This window comes from Hyla sarda, chromosome 10, assembly GCF_029499605.1.
Source record: "Hyla sarda isolate aHylSar1 chromosome 10, aHylSar1.hap1, whole genome shotgun sequence".
In the NCBI taxonomy this organism is placed as follows: domain Eukaryota; kingdom Metazoa; phylum Chordata; class Amphibia; order Anura; family Hylidae; genus Hyla; species Hyla sarda.
The window spans coordinates 111,810,650-111,835,156 of NC_079198.1; the positions used below are offsets into that span (position 1 = coordinate 111,810,650).

The window sequence follows — 24,507 nt, forward strand, 5'->3', positions numbered from 1 at the left end:
TCATTAATTAAACTGCACCGTCAATGGTGCAGACTAGAGATGAGCGAACTTACAGTAAATTCGATTCGTCACAAACTTCTCAGCTCGGCAGTTGATGACTTTTCCTGCATAAATTAGTTCAGCTTTCCGGTGCTCCCGTGGGCTGGAAAAGGTGGATACAGTCCTAGGAGAATCTTTCCTAGGACTGTATCCACCTTTTCCAGCCCACCGGAGCACCGGAAAGCTGAACTAATTTATGCAGGAAAAGTCAGCAACCGCCGAGCTGAGAAGTTCGCGACGAATCGAATTTACTGTAAGTTCGCTCATCTCTAGCGCAGACGCAAACAAAAGTCCAAAGTCCAAAATAGTGTATTTTTGGTCACTTTTTATAGCACAAAAAATGTTATAAAAGGCGATCGAAAAGTACAATAAAAACAAAAATGGTACTGATACTAACTTCAGATCACAGTGCAAAAAATTAGCCCTCATACCAGCCCATACACGTAACACAAAAAAAGTTATAGGGGGTCAGAAGATGACCATTTTAAAACGTATAAATTTTACTGCATGTAGTTATGATTTTTTTCAGAAGCAATACAAAATCAAACCTATATAAGTAGGGTATCATTTTAATGATTTTAAATTCTGAGATCTAGAGCGACCCACCACTAAAGCCAGACATAAGCCTAATAGTGGATGTCCTGCATTAGTGGTGAGCCCCTGCTGCTGATAGCAGTCAGTATTAACTGCGTGTGAAGTAAGCTCAATATGCGAGTTTGCTTTAAAGTCCCCTAGAGCTCACATGATGTACATGTATGCCATGGGCCGTAAAGGGGTTAAACGCAAACTGACAGCGGCAGTATCCACGCTATCCTGTATAACCAGATCAATAGTGCGGGCGGTGCTGTTTTAAAAGCATTTTATATTGAAAAAAGCATCACCTGCACTATTAACCTGCATAAACCAGGTTAGTGATATTGCTGTCAGTTTCTCTTTAAACAATAAGTCACTTTCTGATCATACATTCCCTTAAGAGATAGTACAAAATGAGATTTACACAGTCTAAAGACCACCCTAAAGGCCTGCACCACTTTTAAAAACCTGGCACATCTGTAGAATGTCCAGTCTAAGCTAATAATCCTTCAGTTATTTTCTTTATTTCCCCATTGTCCCTCTATTGAATGGGATATTATTCTCGTCCATAATTATGAACATTAGGCTCTTCCCCAAAGCTCCAAGACTTTAGACATTAACATAGTATTGTACACTTTATTCATGAAAAAAAAAGAAGAAAATTAAGGGACGCTCCTAGTGTAAAATCATCAAGATACTGGACATAAAAACTCACTATTTATAGATGGTCCCCTAACCTAATAGAGTTGCAAGAATCAATATTAGTACTATAGTAGTAATAATAGGAGCCATTGAGAGGGTTGTGTAAGCGGCTGCAACTCCAGTTTGGAATCATCTCATAAGATCCAGGATGATTGTAGGATCTTTCACTCGGTCTCCAGATTTCACCTGCTGCTGCTCGCACTTCCCCTTCACTAGGAGGCAGATATTTCAGACCACAATTTTTGATTTTTAGTTGCTGCATTTTTGCTCAGTTTGCATTGTTTCAAGTGTTGTTCAGCTTAGTTTCTCTGGGTCTTTTTTTCTTTCTACTAGGGAAAGTGTTTCCATAGGTAAAGGTTTCTATAGGACTTTGCAGGGACAGTGAGGATTATTGGTCTGGTGATAGGTTAGAGATCACAGAATAGGTCTAATGAAGGTGACTGCTATAGGTGAAGCCCGGTTTTGCAATATAGTGACCATATGTAGTAGTTACAAAGGGCCAAAGGCAGACTATAGTGCTTAAAGGGGTAGCCCAGTGCTGAAAAAATGTATCCCCTTTCCTAAGGATAGGGGATAGGTTTCAGATCGCAGCGGACCGACCGCTGGGGCCCACTGCAATCTCTTGTACGGGGCCCCAGCTCGCTGGCCAGATAGTGGGTGTTGACCACAGCACGAAGCGGCGGTTGACACTCTCCCTCAATACTGCGCTATGGTGGAGGCAGCGCTCCGGCTCTGCCATAGAGTTGTATTGAGGGGGCATGTTAGCCGCCGCTTCTTGCTGTGGTCAACACGCCCCCTTCCCGCGGGCTGCCGGGGCCCCGTACAGGAGATCGCGGGGGGCCCCAGCGGTCGGCCCCTCCGCAATCTGAAACTTATCCCCTATCCTTAGGATAGGAGATACGTTTTTCAGCACTGGATATCTCCTTTAAGGATATTTGCAATTTCCTTAATAACAAAGGCAACCTAATAATTCTCAGACTACTTCTACAAGATCATCACGGGGGGCACTGAGAATGTCAGATCCTAGCAGGTCACAGTGAACACTCATCTCACACCAGGAGAGGTGTCACGATTCGGCTGGCTGGAGGTGGATCCTCTGTGCCAGAGAGGGATTGGCGTGGACCGTGTTGGTGGACCGGTTCTAAGTTGCTACTGGTATTCACCAGAGCCCGCCGCAAAGCGGGATGGTCTTGCAGCGGCGGTAGCAACCAGGTCGTATCCACCAGCAACGGCTCAACCTCTCTGACTGCTGAAGATAGGCGCGGTACAAGGGAGTAGACAAGAGCAAGGCAGGGGCAACGGCAGGAGGTCTGGAACACAGGCTAGGAACACACAAGGGAACGCTTTCACTGGCACAACGGCAACAAGATCCGGCAAGGGAGTGCAGGGGAAGTGATGTATAAATAGGGAGTGCACAGGTGAACACACTAATTAAGCCTGCTGCGCCAATCAGTGGCGCAGTGGCCCTTCAAATTGCAGAGACCCGGCGCGCGCGCGCCCTAAGGAGCGGGGCCGCGCGCGCCGGGACAAGACCGACGGGGAGCGAGTCAGGTACGGGAGCCGGGATGCGCATCGCGAGCGGGCGCCTCCCGCATCGCAAATCGCATCCCGGCTGAGAGAGACATTGCAGCGCACCCGGTCAGCAGGTCTGACCGGGGCGCTGCAAATGCGAGGAAGTTGCGAGCGCTCCGGGGAGGAGCGGGGACCCGGAGCGCTCGGCGTAACAAGAGGCCTTGCATGATACGGAGGAATTGTATAAGTACCTGTAAAGGTGATATCTGGTACTTCATGCTTTACAGAGAATACAGATTATAGTTCTTTTGGTAAGAGTAATATACTGTTGAGAGGTAAACTCATTTTATCTTTTTCCGAATTATAAGGGGAGTACCGTAATCACTGCAGGGAAAATAAAGCCATAAAATAAACCTGACATGTGACTGTAAAACTCTCCTAATATACACAAAACAATTCATTTGAACCCTGCAAATTGCAATTCTCCAGACAAGGTTAGTATAACCTCAAGTGACTCTAGTATCCATTGTACAATGAAGCCTCTTATGACCAGTGTTTTATCCAGATCCAAATTTGACAGATGCATAAATCTGACATGGTACCCACAAAATTTACCAACAATTACGATCAATTAACTGTTTGCAGTTCTGCTAATTCATAATGACTTAACCAGAAATTACAAGCAGTGCACAGAAGAAGGATTTTACAGGGGAAATCAGATGATCGAAAAGGTAATAAAAGGGATGAAATAAATCCATATATGGCGGCAGCAGCACCACCACCGAATTGCATTTTATTATTTTATACTACAATACGAAGAGTTGTCTGAAGGGGAGAGAAGGTTTACAGTCAGTTAGAAAGTAGCTATGACATTTATGAGTCCTTTGCTCTGGTATTAAATATGCACAATGTACCGGTAAGTCCTGAAGTCTGGATTCTGTGTTTTAAATGCATAATAAAATGAAAAAGAAAAGTATAAATACAGAGTATCTTTATCTTTATGCTAATTTACATTGTTGGCACTTTGGCACTAAAACGCATTGTTTCAGCTCCATCACTAGGAGGCAGATATTTACACACTTCAGACCACACTTCCTTGTGTCCTATGAAGATAAAGCTCAACAGGCTCCACTCTTATCTTATGTTTCACACACACACACACACACACACACACACACACACACACACACATTTTGGACAAATCTGTATTTGGGCACCGTGGTCTGTGCTCTTCAGCATTATAGGCCATATATCACTTTTAGCGTTAAATGTCATATGAAGCAGCTCTTATGGAGAATGGTCTTATATATTGCAACAAATAGATTAACAATGTTTTCATACATGTAGTTTTTAGTGCGATTTTATTATTATTATTATTTTTTTTTTTTTTGCAAAAACCAAAAAGGCTTTTGGGACCCTGGTGTACAATACACCTTATTTTTCATTATGAGGCATGAACTATTGCATGCCTGCCAACTTTTTCTGAAAGAAAAGAGGGACAAGCCGTGTCCCCAACCGCACCCTCAGCCACACCCCTACCCACTCCTTCAGCCACGGCCCTAGCCACGCCTGCACATGAGGAACAGCAATAATGTTGTCAGTCTGTCACCTAAATTTGGGAGGACCTCCGATACTACTAACAGACTGGCAACAACCACCATCATTACTACTACAGACCATATAAGAGATTACATACAGTTATATTAGGTGACTGACAACAACCCCCATCATTACCACTACAGACCATATAAGAGATTACAGTGGGGATCAAAAAATGTTATTAATGTGCATAAAGAAGCCAAGGAAAGATAGAAAAATCTCCAATAGGCATCAAATTACAGATTAGACATTCTTATAATATGTCAACAAAAGTTAGATTTTATTTCCATCATTTACACTTTCAAAATAAGAGAAAACAAAAAAAATGGCGTCTTCAAAAGTTTGGGCACCCTGCAGAATTTATAGCATGCACTGCCCCCTTTGCAAAGCTGAGACCTGCCAGTGCAGGGGTGTGGAAATAAAATTAAAAAAAACTACTTGTCCAAGGGACTAAAGCGGAACACAATCTACTTGTCCCTCAAGAAAATCCACTTGTCCTGGTAGATTAAATAATTTCAACCAAAATAGTCTGATCCACCCCACTAGACCACCAGGGATGGATATAAGATCCCTTTAGACACTGCTGTCAACTTAGACAGTGGTTATCTAATGGTTTAATAGCGGCCATGGTGATCGCAGCATGCCAGGCTATTAGCGGCGGGAGAGCTGTAGCTAGCTCCTTTTACACCCGAGGCAATACCGGTTGGGCCTCTACCCCTCCACCGCCCAGCTCTAGCTGAACCTATCAAAAGTAACAACATACACACACACTATACAGTACAACATTTATCCAGAGCACAGGACAGAATACATAGCTTGAAGATACACCCTCAACTTCTTACATACTTTTAATAAAAATGTATAAAATATATTTATGTATCAGCAGCAGAACATCCGTTTACATAGCAATATCCTGCTTACATATGTGAGCTGTTCACTTACAACAAATCATTCATAAAGCAAGCGGAGGAGTCACGTTGTTTATTGAAGGTTTGGTCACCATAAGTCATCAGTGTGTTATACAACTCTGAAGGTGAAAGTAGCAAAGTATACCAATATGAAGATAGAACCTCTATGCATAATACTTCGAACTGCGTTCATTTTATTCCTGTGCTCAGCTGAACTGTCTGGGAACAGACAAACAGTCCTTACTGCTCAGACATATGGAAAACAAATGTGGAGGCTATTTTCTTGGAAACAAAAAAAAAAAAAAAAAAAAGTATTTCTGAGAAAATAATTTACTGCATCAGAGGACTGGAGACAGCCATCACTCATGAAGAGGCATTTAGTTGAAGAGTTACCTGTGATTGCTGAGGGAAGTACGGGTCAGTTTTCCATGGTTCCTAATAGGGATCGACCGATATCGGTTTTTTAGAGCCGATACCGATAATCTGGGGAGGTTAGGGCCAATAGCCGATAACTTATACCGATATTCCGGTATAAGTTATCGGCTATTTATCCCCCACGGCGACACCGCTGCAGATCATTGATTTAAAACGGGCGCTATAAATCAATGCACTGCAGTGGCTTTTGCAGCCCCCCGCTTCTCTCCCCCTGCCTGTCCGGGGGTCCTGAGACCTATCACCGCCACCCCCGCCGCGCCTAGGGATACCTCCAGCTGTTGCAAAACTACTACTCCCAGCATGCCTGAACAGCCGTTGGCTGTCCGGGCATGCTGGGAGTTGTAGTTTTGCAACAGCTGGAGGGCCTCAACAGCTGGAGGGCCTACTGTAGGTATAGTATATTATACAGACCCCTGTCCATCCCAGAACCCTGACTCACCTTCCCAGTTGCTGCAGGGACCGTCCGGGGAGGGTGGTCCGGGCCATCCATCCTTCCTGTAGTGTCCGGCGGCAGGCTCCGGCCTAGTAACGCTGCATAGACGCCGCTGCGCAGCGACGCACCTGACGTCGCGGCGTCTATGCAGCGTACTAGGCTGGAGCCTGCCCGGAGTGGAGAAGAGGACGCCCGGACCGGTTCACCCTCCACCCGGAATGCCGCCGGACACTACAGGAAGGATGGATGGCCCGGACCACCCCCATTACTGGTAAGTTTAATTTTTTTTATTGACTCGGAGGGTGGGGCCCGACCAGTATAGCGTTATGGGCAAAAATCCATATCGTGGGAGGAAAAAAAAAACGGTATCCGGTTCATACCGGTATACCGCCCAGCACTACGGTGGGGGGTGCGACGCGGTGCGGCGGGGGGGCATTACCGGCTTATCGGCAAGGTAATTGCCGATACAGATAATGCCCAAAATTGTGATTATTGGCCAATAATATCGGCCATACCGATAATCAGTCGATCCCTAGTTCCTAACCTTATATTGGAGCTTAGCCTGACAGCATCCCAAAGAGCCAAAAACAGGACCCATTGTAGCAAAAGAAGGTAGAGAAACTGTAAAAAATGGTAGGAACTGAAGCAACAGTTATGTTGCTTCTTCATTCGTCTTAAAACGGAGTGATGCTTATTTTAATTCTGTTTGGCTTTGCATGTGGCATGTTTACCACTAGTTTCTGCCTGTTTATTTCTGTTTTTATGATAACAATAAAACCTTTAATAAGAAAAAAAAAAGTAGTGATGCTTTTGAACAACAATTAATAGGCAATAAATCAGTCTAAGATTCTTTTTCTAATCTCATACAGCTCTTTAAGGTTTCTCCATGTACATGTGGAAGAAGTTAGAATGTACTACAGAAGCAATGATCCATACCTGCCCTCCAACACAGACACTACACTTTCAACAAACTTGGCATAATTCAGTAGTGCATGGAAAAGTAAGACTATAGGGGGATATGTATCAAAACCTGTCCAGAGGAAAAGATGCTCAGTTGCCCACAGCAACCAATCAGCTCGCTTCTTTCATTTTTAAGAGGCCTTTCCAAAAAAAATGAAAGAAGCGATCTGATAGGTTGCCATGGGCAACTCAGCAACTTTTTTCTCTGGACAGGTTTTGATAAATCCCCCATAATATGCACTTTATTGAATATAATATACTAGACAAAATGCCCACTTCTCCACTTAACAGGCTACTTTCCTGTCCCCCACAGATCTATCTCTGGGATAGACCAGCTCGCTGAAGGATTAAAGGGGTACTTCACTGGAAAACAATTTTTTTATTTATTTATTTTTTTTTTAAATCAACTGGTGCTAGAAAGTTAAACAGATTGTAAATTTAAATTTAAAAATCTTAATCCTTCCCAGTACTTAGCTGCTATATGCTCTACGGAAAATGGGAGGAGAAAGGAGCTGCAGAGCAAGGCAAAAACACACAAAGGAGCAGGAAAAAGCTCTAAAAGGTGTTATACACTGCTCAAAAAAAGTAAAGGGAACACTTAAACACAACGTAACTCCAAGTCAGTCGCACTACTGTGAAATCCCACTGTCCACTCAGGAAGAAACACTGTTTGACAATCAATTTCACATGCTGTTGTGCAAATGGAATAGACAACTGGTGGAAATTATAGGCAATTAGCAAGACACCCCCAATAAAGGAGTGATTCTGGAGGTGGTGACCACAGACCCCTTCTCAGTTCCTATGCTTCCTGGCTGATGTTTTGGTCACTTTTCAATGCTGGCGGAGCTTTCCCTCTAGTGGTAGCATGAGACGAAGTTTACAACTCACACATGTGGCTCAGGTAGTGCAGCTCATCCAGGATGGCACATCAATGCGAGCTGTGGCAAGAAGGTTTGCAGTGTCTGTCAGTGTAGTGTCCAGAGCATGGAGGCGCTACCAGTAGACAGGCCAGTACATCAGGAGACATGAAGGAGGCCATAGGAGGGCAACAACCCAGCAGCAGGACCGCTACCTCTGCCTTGGTGCAAGGAGGAGCAGGAGGAACACTGCCAGAGCCCTGCAAAATGACCTCCAGCAGGCCATAAATGTGTTTGTGTCCACTCAAATGGTCAGAAAGACTCCATGAGGGCCCGACGTCCACTGGTGGGGGTTGTCCTTACAGCCCAACACATTGCAGGATGTTAGGCATTTGCCAGAGAAACCAAGATTGGCAAATTTGCCACTGGCGCCCTTTGCTCTTCACAGATGAAGGCAGGTACACACGGAGCACATGTGACTGGAGACGCTGCTGAGAACGTTCTGGTGCCTGCAACATCCTCCAGCATGACCGGTTGGGCGGTGGGTCAGTAATGGCGTGGGGTGGCCGTACAGCCCTCTATGTGCTTGCCAGAGGTAGCCTGACAGCCATTAGGTACTGAGATGAGATCCTCAGACCCCTTGTGAGACCATATGCTGATGCGGTTGGCCATGGGTTCCTCCTAATGCAAGACAATGCTAGACCTCATGTGGCTGGAGTGTGTCAGCAGTTCCTGCAAGAGGAAGGCATTGATGCTATGGACTGGCCCGCCCGTTCCCCAGACCTGAATCCGATTGAGCACATCTGGGACATCATGTCTCGATCCATCCACCAACGCCACGTTGCACCATAGACTGTCCTGGAGTTGGCGGATGCTTTAGTCCAGGTCTGGGAGGATATACCTCAGAAGACCATCCACCACCTCATCAGGAGCATTCCCAGGCATTGTAGGGAGGCCATACGGGCACGTATTGACTTGTTTTAACCCCTTAAGGACCCAGCCATTTTACACCTTAGGACCCGGACATTTTTTGCACATCTGACCACTGTCACTTTAAACATTAATAACTCTGGAATGCTTTTAGTTATCATTCTGATTCAGAGATTGTTTTTTTCGTGACATATTCTACTTTAACATAGTGGTAACATTTTGTGGTAACTTGCATCCTTTCTTGGTGAAAAATTTGAAAATTTGATGAAAAATTTGAAAATTTAGCATTTTTCAAACTTTGAAGCTTTCTGCTTGTAAGGGAAATGGATATTCCAAATATTTTATTTTATTCACATATACAATATGTCTACTTTATGTTTGCATCATAAAATTTATGTTTTTCTGCTTTTGGAAGACACCAGAGGGCTTCAAAGTTCAGCAGCAATTTTCCACAAAATTTTCAAACTCACTATTTTTCAGGGACCAGTTCAGGTTTGAAGTGGATTCGAAGGGTCTTCATATTAGAAATACCCCACAAATGACCCCATTACAAAAACTGCACCCCCCAAAGTATTCAAAATGACATTCAGTCAGCGTTTTAACCCTTTAGGTGTTTCACAGGAATAGCAGCAAAGTGAAGGAGAAAATTCACAATCTTAATTTTTTACACTCGCATTTTCTTGTAAACCCAATTTTTGAATTTTTACAAGGGGTAAAAGGAGAAAATTTATACTTGTAGTTGTAGCCCAATTTCTCTCGAGTAAGCACATACCTCATATGTCTATGTAAAGTGTTCGGCGGGCGTAGTAGAGGGCTCAGAAGCGAAAAGGGGATTTTGGAGAGTACGTTTTTCTGAAATGGTTTTTGGGGGGCAAGTTGCATTTAGGAAGCCCCTATGGTGCCAGAACAGCAAAAAAATAAATAAATAAATAAAAAAACAAAAAAACACATGGCATACCATTTTGAAAACTAGACCCCTTGAGGAACGTAACAAGGAATTAAGTGAGCCTTAATACCCCACAGGTGTTTCACGACTTTTGCATTTGTAAAAAAAAAAAAAAAAAAAAAAAAAAAAAATTCACTAAAATGTGTGTTTCCCCCCAAATTTCACATTTTTGCAAGGGTTAATAGCAAAAAATACCCCCCAAAATTTGTAACCCCATCTCTTCTGAGTATGGAGGTACCCCATAAGTTGACCTGAAGTGCACTACGGGCGAACTACAATGCTCAGAAGAGGATATTATTTGGCTTTTTGAGAGCAAATTTTGCTCAGGGGCATGTCGCATTTAGGAAGCCCCTATGGTGCCAGGACAGCAAAATAACCTCCACATGGCATACCATTTTGGAAACTAGACCCCTTGAGGAATGTAACAAGGGGTACAGTGAGCATTTACCCCCCACTGGTGTCTGTCAGATCTTTGGAACAGTGGGCTGTACAAAATTTTTTATTTGTACAGCCCATTGTTCCAAAGATCTGTCAGACACCAGTGGGGCGTAAATTCTTACTGCACCCCTCATTACAATCCGTGAGGGGTGTAGTTTCCGAAATGGGGTCACATGTGGTTCAGCCAACCCTGTGCAAATCACCTCAAATGTACATGGTGCACTCTCAGAGCACTTTGCGCCCACATATGGGGTATCTCCGTAGTCAGGAGAAACTGCATTACAAATTTTGGGGGGCTTATTTCCCTTTTACCTCTTGTCAAAATGAAAAGTATAGGGCAACACCAGCATGTTGGTGTAAAAAGAAAAAAAAATTTACACTAACATGCTGGTGTAGACCCCAACTTCCCCTTTTCATAAGAGGTGAAAGGAGAAAAAGCCCCCCAAAATTTGTTAGGCAATTTCTCCCGAGTACGGCGATACCCCATATGTGGCCCTAAACTGTTGCCTTGAAATACGACAGGGCTCCGAAGTGAGAGCGCCATGCGCATTTGAGGCCTGAATTAGGGATTTGCATAGGGGTGGACATAGGGGTATTCTACGCCAGCGATTCCCAAACAGGGTGCCTCCAGCTGTGGCAAAACTCTCAGCATGCTTGGACAGTCAACGGCTGTCCGGCAATACTGGGAGATGTTGTTTTGCAACAGCTGGAGGCTCCATTTTGTAAACAGTGGCATACCAGACGTTTTTCATTTTTATTGGGGAGGGGGGCTGTGTAGGGGTATGTGTATATGTAGTGTTTTTTACTTTTTATTTTATTTTGTGTTAGTGTAGTGTTTTAGGGTACAGTCACATGGGCGGGGGATTACAGCGAGTTTCCCGCTGCGAGTTTGAGCTGCCATGCAAAATTTGCTGCATCGCAAACTTGCAGCCTGATACTCACTGTAAGCCCCCTGCCCATGTGAATGTATCCTGTACATTCACAGGGGGGGGGGGGGGGTTGGGGAAACCTCCAGCTGTTGCAAAACTACAACTCCCAGCATGCACAGTCTATCAGTGCATGCTGGCAGTTATAGTTTTGCAACAGCTGGAGGCACACGGGATGGGAAACACTGAGTTAGGAAACAGACAATGTTTCCCAACCAGTGTGCCTCCAGTTGTTGCAAAACCACAACTCCCAGCATGCCCAGGCAGCCGAAGGGCATATTGGGAGTAGTGGTTACGCAACAGCTGGAGGAGAACAGTTTGGGGACCACTGTGTAGTGGTGTCCAAGCCGCAGCCCTCCAGATGTTGCAAAACTACAACTCCCAGTAAGCCAAAACTGCCCAGGCATGCTGGGAGTTGTAGTTCTGCAACATCTGAACGGCCAGGTGTTACAGAACTACAACTCCCAGCATGCCTGGACAGTAAGGGCATGCTGAGGATGTGTAGTTTTGCAACATCTGGAAGGGCACAGTGGTCTCCAAACTGTGGACCTCCAGATGTTGCAAAACTGCAACTCCCAGCATGCCCAGACGCCAAGGGCTGTCTGGGCATGCTGGGAGTTGTAGTTTACAGGGTTCCATTACAGCAATGCATGTCGCTTTACGGCGACGTGCATTGCTGTAAAGGGCCAGAGCGTGGCTGAAGAGGAACTCACCTGTCGCCGCTGCCGTCGTCTCTGCCATCAGGATCCGGGTCTTCAGGGACGAGGTAAGTACCGGGGCCGGTCCCCAGCACTTCCGTCCCCCGCCGCGTCCTCCGGTCTTCAGTCCTCTCCGGACTTCAAGGGGCCGGGCAGGGCGGGAGGAAGTAACCCCCCCCCCTGCGATTGGTCGGTTAACTAACCGACGGATCGCAGGGTATAGGAGGAGGTGGAAGGCTTGCCACCTCGCTCCTATACATTAGCATGGTCCTGGCTGTCTGTGACAGCCGGGATCATACAAAATTACCGGACGGTCGGGTCCCAGAGACCCGATCAGCCCGGTATCGCCGCAGATCGCCGCGATCAATATTTCTCAACTGTGCTTAAATAAAAACACAATGTAAACCTAGTAGGAAGACGCCACTACACACACACTGTAGAAATGGTCTCAAGTGTAGTAAGTGTTTCAAAGTTACAGCCATGGCGTAAATGTTGGCACCCCTGAAATTTTTCAAGAAAATGAAGTATTTCTCACAGAAAATTATTGCAGTAACACATGTTTTGCTATACACGTTTATTCCATTTGTGTGTAATGGAACTAAACCAAAAAAGGGAGGGAAAAAAAAGCAAATTAGACATAATGTCACATCAAACTGCAAAAATGGTCTGGACAAAATTATTGGCACCCTTTCAAAATTGTGGAAAAATAAGATTGTTCCAAGCATTTGATGCTCCTTTAAACTTACCTGGGACAAGTAACAGGTGTGGGCAATATAAAAATTACACATGAAAGCAGATAAAAAGGAGAGAAGTTCACTTAATCTGTGCTTTGTGTGTCTGTGTGTGCCACACTAAGCATGGACAACAATAAGAGGAAAAGAGAACTGTCTGAGGACTTGAGAACCAAAATTGTGGAAAAATATCAACAATCTCAAGGTTACAAGTCCATCTCCAGAGATCTAGATTTGCCTTTGTCCACAGAGCGCAACATTATCAAGAAGTTTGCAACCCATGGCACTGTAGCTAATCTCCCTGGGCGTGGATGGAAGAGAAAAATGTATCAAAAAGGTGTCAACGCAGGATAGGCCGGATGGTGGATAAGTAGCACCAAACAAGTTCCAAAAGATATTCAAGCTGTCCTGCAGGCTCAGGGAGCGAACTATCCGTCGACATTTAAATGAAATGCTATGTCAGGAGAACCAGGAGGACCCCACTACTGACACAGAGACATAAAAAAAGCAAGACTACATTTTGCTAAAATGAACTTTAGTAAGCCAAAATTCTTCCGGGAAAAAGTCTTGTGGACAGATGAGACCAAGATAGAGCTTTTTGGTAAAGCACATCATTCTACTGTTTAGTGAAAACGGAATGAGGCCTACAAAGAAAAGAACACAGCACCTACAGTGAAATATGGTAAAGGTTCAATTATGTTTTGGGTTGTTTTGCTGCCTCTGGCACTGGGAGATTTGTGAGTCTCTTTAAAACTCAGACTTATTTAGTTATTTTTTATTACTTCCACCACAACGTGTTGGATCTCTTGTGTGGCATCTCACTATGATGTGACATTTTTATGTACCGTGGAACAAAAATTTATATTCCATGGCAGAACAAACAACGGATGTCCCTGGATAAGTTTGGACAGCATGAGGCATGATGTAGTAATGTCTGTGTAATATGTGTAGTAAGTAGTATAAATTTATTCCTTTATAAAATGGATGGAAGTAAAATGTGTATTACACAATTGTCAGCAAAACCATGTAACTGGAGGTCTCACAATGTTGCCTCCTTCTTTGGTTGGCCGACAGACCCCTAGCACCCTTCCCTATTCACAGGTCCCATATAAGATTTACTTACGGTACCTTACTTTTATGTCCATAATAGATGGGGAGAAAGGATACAGAATGAAGGCAATACATAAACATGGAATAAAAAACACTATGTTGGGAGCCAGGTTTGCCCATCATAAAAGAGTAACTGTCATTTAGATAAACTTTTGACATGTTGCCCAGACATGTACAATAGTTTACATCGTACTGGATCTCATACCTGGGATCCACTGCAAAGCGTTATATATGGGTGAAACACGCCCAGCCCTCTGATGCCCTCCATTATAGTCTATGGAGAATATCAGCCAGATTGGGCGGCAAGCCAGGGAGTGAAGCACACTTCCACTCACTTTACTCAGATATACACAAGGCTATCTTTACATGATCTGGTGTGGAAATTCCAATTCCTGTGTCCGCAGAAAGAATAGACATGTTTATTCTTTCTGCGGACGCCACACAGAAACGCACTGTAGTCTATGAGACAGCACATTTTCGAGCAGTCCTAGTGTTGGCATGTTCTGCCAGCGCTCCGCTGTCGAGGCAATGTCTGCATGGAAATGTTCTGTGCAGAGATTTCCCATGTGAACAAAGCCTAACAATCTCAGTGAGTCTTGGGACCAACACCCAGTAAGATATACACTTTATAACTTTAAAGTTTATACAAATTACAGATCCAGAGTCACAAAACTATCATGTCAATATGCATCTAGAGATTAGTGTCTCAAAGCTGCCTACATTCTTACAATAACATTTACTTTACTTGAAGACTCATCTCCATAGACATCGTAAACATGTGGGAACGGGACAAATGAATACAGGCAGCTTTGAGACTCTAAACTGAAGCTGCATGAAGATATGTTGGTGGTGTAGTCTTCTGAAAGGTCCCGACATGTTTCCTTTAGCTTCTGTAGTTCATTTTATGCATGAATCATAGCTCCAATGCATCGACTGGTGGGTAGCAGTGGGCATCAGATACCCATTTCTGCCTGCAGAAAAATTATATATAATATATATATATATATATATATATATATATATACATACACACACACATACACACACACACACACACTGCTCAAATAAAGAGAGCACTTAACACAATGTAACTCCAATCACACTTCTGTGAAATCACACTGTCCGCTCAGGAAGCAACACTGATTGACAATCAATTTCACATGCTGTTGTGCAAATGGAACAGACAACAGGTGGAAATTATAGGCAATTAGTAATACACCCCCCCCACCCCAATAAAGGAGTGGTTCTGCAGGTGGTGACCACAGACCCCTTCTCAGTTCCTATGCTTCCTGGATGATGTTTTGGTCACTTTTTAATTCTGGCGGTGCTTTCACTCTAGTGGTAGCATGAGACTGAGTTTACAACTCACACAAGTGGCTCAGGTAGTGCAGCTCACCCAGGATAGCCCATCAATGCGAGCTGTGGCTAGAAGGTTTGCTGTGTCTGTCAGCATAGTGTCCAGAGCATGGAGGCGCTACCAGGAGACAGGCCAGTACATCAGGAGATGTGGAAGAGGCCATAGGAGGGCAACATCCCAGCAGCAGCACCGCTACCTCTGCTATTGTGTAAGGAGGAAAAGTAGGAGCACTGCCAGAGCCCTGCAAAATTACCTCCAGCAGGCCACAAATGTGCATGTGTCCACTCAAACGGACTCCATAAGGGTGGTATGAGGGGCTGATGTCCACTGGTTGGGGTTGTGCTTGCAACATCCTTCAGCATGACCGGTTTGGTAGTGGGTCAGTAATTGTGTGGGGTGGCATTTCTTTGGGGGCCACACAGCCCTCCATGTGCTTGCCAGAGGTAGCCTGTCTGCCATTAGGTACCGAGATGAGATCCTCAGACCCCTTGTGAAACCTTATGCTGGTGCGGTTGGCCCTGGGTTCTTCCCAATCCAAGACAATGCTAGACCTCATGTGGCTGGAGTGTGTCAGCAGTTCCTGCAAGAGGAAGGCATTGATGCTATAGACTGGCCCGCCCGTTCCCCAGACCTGAATCCGATTGAGCACATCTGGGTCATCATGTCTCACTCCATCCACCAATGCCACGTTGCACCACAGACTGTCCAGGAGTTGGCAGATGCTTTAGTCCAGGCCACCTAATCAGGAGCATGCCCAGGCATTGTAGGGAGGTCATCTGGGTACATGGAGGCCACACACACACACTACAGAGCCTCATTTTGACTTGTTTTAAAGGACATTACATCAAAGTTGGATAAGCCAGTAGTGTGGTTTTCAACTGAGTTTGAGTCTGACACCATATCCAGACCTCCATGGGTTGAAAAATTTGATTTGCATTCATAATTTGTGTGTGATGTTGTGTCAGCACATTCAACAATGTAAAGACGAAAGTATTTAATACAATTAGTTCATTTATTCAGATCTAGGATGTGATTATATATATATATATATATATATATATACGCACTCACACACACACACACAAAGTCATGGCCGTAAATGTTGGCACCCCTGAAATTTTTCAAGAAAATGAAGTATTTCTCACAGAAAAGAATAGCAGTAACACATGTTTTGCTATACACGTTTATTCCCTTTGTGTGTATTGGAACTAAACCAAAAAAGGGAGGAAGAAAAAAAAAAAAAAGAGGGGGAAAAAAAAAATAAAACAAATTGGACATAATGTCACACCAAACTCCAAAAATGGACTGGACAAAATTATTGGCACCCTTAACTTAATATTTGGTTGCACACCCTTTGGAAAAAATAACTGAAATCAGTCGCTTCCTACAACCATTAATAAGCTTCTTACACCTCTCAGACAACTCTTGGAGATTTCTTCCTATGCAAACTGGTCTAGGTCTCGCTTATTGGAAGGGCGCATTTTCTTAACCGCAATTTTAAGATCTCTCCACAGTTGTTCAATGGGATTTAGATCTGGACTCCTTGCTGGCCATTTCAGAACTCTCCAGCACTTTGTTGCCATCCATTTCTGGGTTTTGTTTGAGGTATGTTTGAGGTCATTGTTCTGCTGGAAGACCCAAGATCTCAGACGCAAACCCAGCTTTCTAACACTGGGCTGTAAAGTATGACCCAAAATCCTTTGGTAATCCTCAGATTTCATGAGGCCTTGCACACATTCAAGGCACCGAGTGCCAGAGGCACCAAAACAACCCCAAAACATAATTGAACCTCCACCATATTATTTCACTGTAGGTACTGTGTTCTCTTCTTTGTAGGCCTCATTCTGTTTTTGGTAAACAGTAGAATAATGTGCTTTACCAAAAAGCTCTATCTTGGTCTCTTCTGTCCACAAGACATCATCCCAGAAATATTTTGGCTTACTCAAGTTCATTTTGGCAAAATGTAGTCTTGCTTTTTTATGTCTCTGTGTCAGCAGTGGGGTCCTCCTGAGTCTACTGCCATAGAGTTTCATTTCATTTAAATGTCAACGGATAGTTTGCGCTGACACTGATGCTCTCTGAGCCTGCAGGACAGCTTGAATATTTTTGGAACTTGTTTGGGGCTGCTTATCCACCATGCAGACTATCCTGAGTTGACACCTTTCATCAATTTCGCTCTTCTGTCCATGCCCAGGGAGATTAGCTACAGTGCCATGGGTTGCAAACTTCTTGATAATGTTGCACACTTTGGACAAAGGCAAATCTAGATCTCTGGAGATGGACTTGTAACCTTGAGATTGTTAATATTTTTCCACAATTTGGTTCTCAAGTCCTCAGACAGTTCTCTTCTCTTCTTTCTGTTGTCCATGCTTAGTGTGGCACAAACAGACACACAATGGAAAGATTAAGTGAACTTCTCTCCTTTTTATCTGATTTTAGGTGTGACTTTTATATTGCCCACAACTGTTACTTGTCCCAGGTGACTTTAAAAGGAGCATCACATGCTTGAAACAATCTTATTTTTCCACAATTTTGAAAGGGTGCCAATAATTTTGTCCAGCCCATTTTTGTAGGTTTGGTGTGACATTATGTCCAATTTGCTTTTTTCCTCCCTTTTTTGGTTTAGTTCCAATACACAAAAAGGGAATAAACATGTGCATAGCAAAACATGTGTTACTGCAATCCTTTTCTGTGAGAAATACTTCATTTTCTTGAAAAAATTCAGGGGTGCCAACATTTACGGCCATGACTGTATATATCCAAGCAGAAGCGCACATTCAAACTTGTTCTTTTTATTGTCTCATGTCACACAACGTTGCTGTGACATGAGACAATAAAACTGCACTGAACTTTGAATGGAGTGCTGAGCTCTTGCTTGGATATTTGTGGGAACCGTGATTGAGTTGTGGATGCTGGCACTCAGTGGTATTTATTACATGGTGTAGTGAATATAGGCTGAGGATATTGTTTTTAGGTAAAATATGGTGGATACCGCTGACTCCCTATTGCCTGGGACACCTTTTTGAAATGTATATATCCTCTTGACCGGTAATTATTTTCCTTTAGCTGTATACCCCTTCACTGTTTGTATCTTGTCTCCTTCCATATCTGTTGTCATTCTCCAGTAAATTCTTGTATCTACCTGTTAGTTACTTAACATACTTAGCACCTAGCTGTGAGGAGCCTCAAGACAGCTAGTTTGCTGATTGGGTTAATCGTGCATATCCTGCCAGTTTGGTACAAATTTAAACAAAAGGTTTAAATTTTCTATATAGTGAATTATGCCCCAGTGGTAGAAATATGATTTTCAGGGCTCCCCTTAGTAGCCCCATAGTTGAATATTCCCCATAATCATCCTCCCCGAATATTAGGCTGTCTGTAGTACCCAAACATGACCCCATTGTACCAATAGATTAGGCTGTATGTATCCCTACCTTGGTGTTTATTATAACCCCTTAATGTATCCTGTCAAAATTTGTGTTATAATGTCACCATATAAATGAGTGTACTATTATTTATGTCATATCTTTTGTGTACGATGTGAGTTATGATTTATGGACTATCATCTGTGATTGAGAAGAGGTTGGGACAGGTGGGGGAGGTGGGATGATGTGCCCTAGCTGTGGGCTGATCTAAGAAGAAGCTGGAGACCTCCCTCTTAACCCAACCCCCTGCTGCACCCATAAAAGTGGTGGTCCAACACCATCTGGTAGTTACAAGTTTGGGGCCCATTCTGAATGGACTTGTGTCGCTATTTTTCTTCCTTGAACCCAGGAAAGATTAGAACTTTACTCATCGACGTTAAGTATGATTTTTATTCCCTTTCATTTTGTATAACTCTTTTTGCACATTTTGTATATCTGTTTCTTTAAAGGAGAACTCCAGAGTATAAAAATTGTCGCCCATACTGCCGGCAGAAAAAAAATAAAGATGTACATACCTTCCTCCGTTCCCCCTGGGCCTCCGGTAACCGGCTCCGGTCTCCGCCGCGATCCACTTCCTGGTTTCCAGTGGTCGGAGAATCATACTGCGCTCAGCCAATGACCAGCTGCAGCGAAGTCCGACTTGGCCGGCGATAGGCTGAGCGGCAGTGTGAGAACGCTTCAGGACACAAAATTCTTCACTACACCGGCACCTGCTGCTGGGGCCAAAAACTTCACACTGCCGCTCAGCCTATCGCCGGCCGAGTCGGACTTCACTGTGGCTGGTGATTGGCTGAGCGCAGTAAGACTCTCCGACCACCGGCAACCAGGAAGAGGATCACGGCGGAGAGCCCAGGGGGAGCGGAGGAAGGTATGTACATCTTTATTTTTTTACTGCCGGCAGTATGGGCGACAATTTTTATACTCTGGAGTTCTCCTTTAACAAATTGTACAAGGTGTAATTATAGATGTGGAGGTGACGTGTGGGAACCCAGAATTCTGGAACCTGGAGGAGGAGATTACAAAAAACCTTTGTCTACAATGGACTTTTGGGAAGTCAGCCTGGACATTCCCACAGCTTCAGACATGAACAATGATGATTTAACTGGAAATGCCATTATCCAGAAATATGACCTCCCCCCAGAGGTGCCTATTCCAGAGACCAGGACTGCGCAATGTGGACCCACTCATGGTGCTGGGATGGGTACACAAGTGACAGCCTTACATCACGGGATTAGGGAGCTGTCATCAACAAATACTTCTCTGATAGCAGACCCACTGTGGCAAAATGACCCAGTGGATAGACAAAAGGTTCCTCAAGGATCCTGATGTCAGCGCAACCAAGCATGTGGCAGAAGTAGCAGAGTACACCAGGAGCAACCAAGGCCTGAGAAACAGGAGCCTATTTCTCCAAGTTGGATGGAAGCCAAGCCTGGAGGAGATCCAATTTCCCTTCCATGTCTGCCACTGGAATATTTAGGTCCCATTGCCTCTCCTGATAACCCAGGAGTGCCAAATAGAGGGGATAATGGAGGTTATGAGGAAGGCAAACTCCTCCCCCTTACCTTCCTTCAGTGCCTTGAGTGGTGTCACCTATCCCTCCACAGCCTGCTTCCTTACTTTCTGCTGTCCAGTTTATGGCTGAGGGGGTTAAGGACCATGGAGCTGCAGCCATCGTAGTATATTCGATTTTTGGGGGGGCTCAGAAGTTACATCTCCTGGGAAAACCCTGGCTGTTGAAGAGGTTGGGGTGGATGAACACTGCAGTTTCTATTTCCCCAGTAAGTTTTAATTGGGGGGGCTGGCCAAGGTTTGAAACTAGTGGAGCTGGCGGAAACCATGCCTACAAGTGTGTTGCTGGGAACAGATTTGGGGAGGAGGATATTCCAGTACATTGTTACTCCCCCAATACCAGTGATACACCCACTCCAAGGAAAGTTTGATGTGCTGCTTAAGGATGCGACGGACTGTACTGATTTGGACAATTCATAAATGTTAAATCGTATTGTGACTCTGTGAAATGTGATAGTCAGGGGGCAGAAGGGGTAGATGATCCCAATGGTCTGCATGTTGTAGTTGTTCCCCAAAGACTGACTGTGGGTTTGAAAAGGACCTGTGGGTCAATTCCCATGCCACATCATAAAGGGGGAAGGTGTAGTGAATATAGGATGAGGATATTATTTTTAGGTAAAATATGGTGGATACTGGTGACTCCCTACTGTCTGGGACACCTTTTTGAAATGTATATATCCTCTTGACCTGTGATAATTTTACTTTGGCTGTATACCCCTTTACTGTTTGTTTCTTGTCTCCCTCCATATCTTTTGTCACTCTCCGCTAAATTCTTGTATCTACCTGTTGTTAGTTACTTTACATATCCCTAAGCACCTAGCTGTGAGGAGCCTCAAGACAACAATTTGGCTGATTGGGTTGATCGTGCATATCCTGCCAGTTTGGTACGAACTTAAACAAAAGGTTTACATTTTCTATATAGTGAATTACGCCCAAATGGTAGAAATATATTTTTCAGGGTTCCCCTTAGTAGCCATAGTTATCAGGAATGTGGACTTCCTATCGCCCGGGACATGCAGTTCCTGGCGCCGGGCAGGTGAATTTTTCCGCCCCTTAGCTTCGGGCAAGCAGGGCCGGACCTGACAAGTGCAGTCTGTATGGAGCGGGCTGCGGACTCCTGCCTGCTCCGTACTCTGCAGCACCCTGCTGTTCTCAGTAGCCGGAGGCCACCGCTAATAGCCAACATGCGGCTGGCTATTAACCCTTTAGATCGCAGCTGTCAAAGCTGACAGCAGCATCTACAGGGACATGCGAATGCTCCCTGGTGGGCTAGTGTGGTGGATCTCCCCCCACAGCGTGATCGGGGGGGGGGGGGCGATCCACTATTGAGGTAGCCGGAGGGCTTACCTCTGTTCCCTGCTGTCCCGTAGCTCTGTCATTGATAGAGCCTGGCTGGACTAGGCTCTATCAATGGATTGCAAAGCACACAGATCAATGGAGTTAATAGAACTCTATTGTTCTGTATGAGGAATCTAATGATTCCTCCTAAAAGTCTAATAAAGTGTAAAAAAAAAAAAGTTTTAATAGTTTAAAAAGACACACATTAACCTCTTCCATGTTAAGTTCAAATCACCCCCTTTTCCTATATAAAAACATGTAAATATAATAATAAAAATATTTAATATCTGCATGCGTAATTGTAATTGTGAATCCCATACAGTAAATTACGTGAATGTAAAAAAAAATTACCAAACCACAGAATTGCAAATTTTATAATATCCCAGAAAAAAGTTAAAAAGCTATTAAAAGGGTCAGATCAATACCAAAATGGTACCGATACAAAAAACGGCGCAAAAAAAGAGCCCTTATACAGCCTGGTATGCTAAAAACAAAATAAAAATAAATAAAAAAAACTACAGGGGTCAAAAAATGGCAATTAAAAAAATTCCCAAAATTTCTGAATTTTTTTAAAATTTGTAAAACATGACGGAAACTATACAAATCTGGTATTGCTGTAATCAGGCCGGTCTAAAGTATCAAAACATCATGTTATCTCAAGCACAAGGTAAATGGCGTAGAAAAAAAAAAAATATATATATATATAAAAAAACCAGATACAGGCGCAGCACTCCAACAAAATAAGTGATTTAATATCTCATGTCAGCATTACTGACATGAGATATTAAATCACTTATTTTGTTGGAGTGCTGCGCCTGTATCTGGTTTTTTATCTTGGATGGACTCTGATCAAGTCCCTTGGGACGCTGGCACCAATTTTTTGGTTGGACTGGATAAGTAGTGCTGCTTTATTTTGGGATTATATATATATATATTTTTTTTTTGGGGTTCGGAGAATATGCAATTGAAAAATTAAAAGGTATCATTATAGTAGATAGTTATGGCTATAATAGGGCAAGGAGGAAAAAACGAGAGTGCAAGTCGAAAATTTGCCCGGACAAGTGGATCGTCACGAGGGACAAGTAGATTTTGCTCTGTTTTAGTCCCGTGGACAAGTAGTTTTTTTTATTAAATTTCCACACCCCTGAGTTATATATCCCCCATAATCAAAATCCCAGAACATTAGGCAGTTTGTAGAACCCAAACATGACCCCATTAAACCCACAGATTAGGCTGTATGTATCCCTACCTTGGTGTTTATAATAACCCCTTCATGCATCCTGTCAAAATGTGGGTTATAATGTCACCATATCAATGAGTGTACTACCATCTATGTCCTATCTTTTGTGTACAATGGGAGTTATGATTTATGGACTGTGATTGAGAGGAGGTTGGGACATTTGGGAGGTGGGATGATGTGCCCTCCCTGTGGGCTGACCTAAGAAGAAGCTGGAGACCTCCCTCCTAACCCAACCCCCTGCTGCACCCATAAAAGTGGTGGTCCAACACCATCGGGTTGTTACAAGTTTGGGGCCCATTCTGAATGGACTTGTGCGGTTATTTCTCTTCCTTGGCCCCAGGATGGATTAGAACTTTACTCAACGACATTAAGTATGGAACTCTTATGACTTTTATTCCCTTTTATTTTGTATAACTGTCTTTGCATATTTTGTATGTCTGTTTCTTTAACTCTTTTTGTAACCAAGTACTGTACCCTTTTTGTACATTAAAGCCATAACTTTAATGCGTAGCCTTGAACGAACCTATAGCCCATAGCTTACATAGTTGTATCAGTGTTTAAGTGTGGCTTGTGCCGTTACCACAGTTTTGGTGTCATAAATTGCAGTAGTGTAAGAATCTGTGTATGAATGGAGGCGTTCTACCGGCCTACTGATAGATGGTGGCAGCGTATATGTGTGGGCGTGTGGACTGGTTTTGGGGAGTGTGTAGCTCATTTTTAGGGCCTATTGAGGTGTGTGTGAAAATGAGCGTGGAAGCAGAGTACCCCTATACCTTCCCAGCCGAGGTTACGTGTGCAAGGAAGACCCGGGACCTACAAAAACAGTGTCTATTTAAGTTGTGTCCCTGGCTCATAAGGGAGCAGAGCATGCTCAAGGGAGCAGAGAGTGAACGTGCCAAGGTGGCAGCTTACAGTATGTCAGTATGGCACAAAAGCCGTTGGTAATCCTCAGATTTCATGATTCCTTGCACACATTCAAGGCACCCAGTGCCAGAGGCAGCAAAACAACCCCAAAACATCATTGAACCTCCACCATATTATTTCACTGTAGGTCCTATGTTCTCTTCTTTGTAGGCCTCATTCTGTTTTTGGTAAACAGTAAAATGATGTGCTTTACCAAAAAGCTCTATCTTGGTCTCATCTGTCCATAAGATGTTTTCTCAGGATTTTGGCTTACTCAAGTTCATTTTGGCAAAATGTAGTTTTGCATTTTTATGTCTCTGTCACCAGTGGGGTCATCCTGGGTCTCCTGCCATAGCGTTTCATTTAATTTAAATGTCGACGGATAGTTAAAGCTGACACTGATGATCCCTGAGCCAGCAGGACAGCTTGAATATCTTTGGAACTTGTTTGGGGCTGCTTATACACCATCCGGACTACCCTGCGTTGACATTTTTTATCAATTTCTCTCTTCCGTCCTTGCACAGGGAGATTAGCTACAGTGCCATGGGTTGCAAATTTCTTGATAATGTTGCGCACTGTGGACAAAGGCAAATCTAGATTTCTGTAGATGGACTTGTAACCTTAAGATTGTTGATATTTTTCCTAAATTTTTGGTTCTCAAGTCCTCAGACAGTTCTCTTCTCCTCTTTCTGTTGTCCATGCTTAGTGTGGCACACACAGACACACAATGCAAAAACTAAGTGGACTTCTCTCCTTTTTATCTGCTTTCAAGTATTTTTCCACAATTATGAAAGGGTGGCAATAATTTTGTCCAGCCCATTTTTGGAGTTTGGTGACATTATGTTCGATTTGCTTTTTTTTCCCCCTCCCATTTTTGG

At 43.8% G+C, this 24,507-nt stretch overlaps 1 protein-coding gene across 8 annotated transcripts in view; it reads right to left on the reverse strand.

Moving 5' to 3' along the window:
* Positions 1–24,507, reverse strand: part of KCNJ5 (potassium inwardly rectifying channel subfamily J member 5) — a 121,728-nt gene that overhangs the window by 39,714 nt on the left and 57,507 nt on the right. The window lies entirely within an intron of this gene.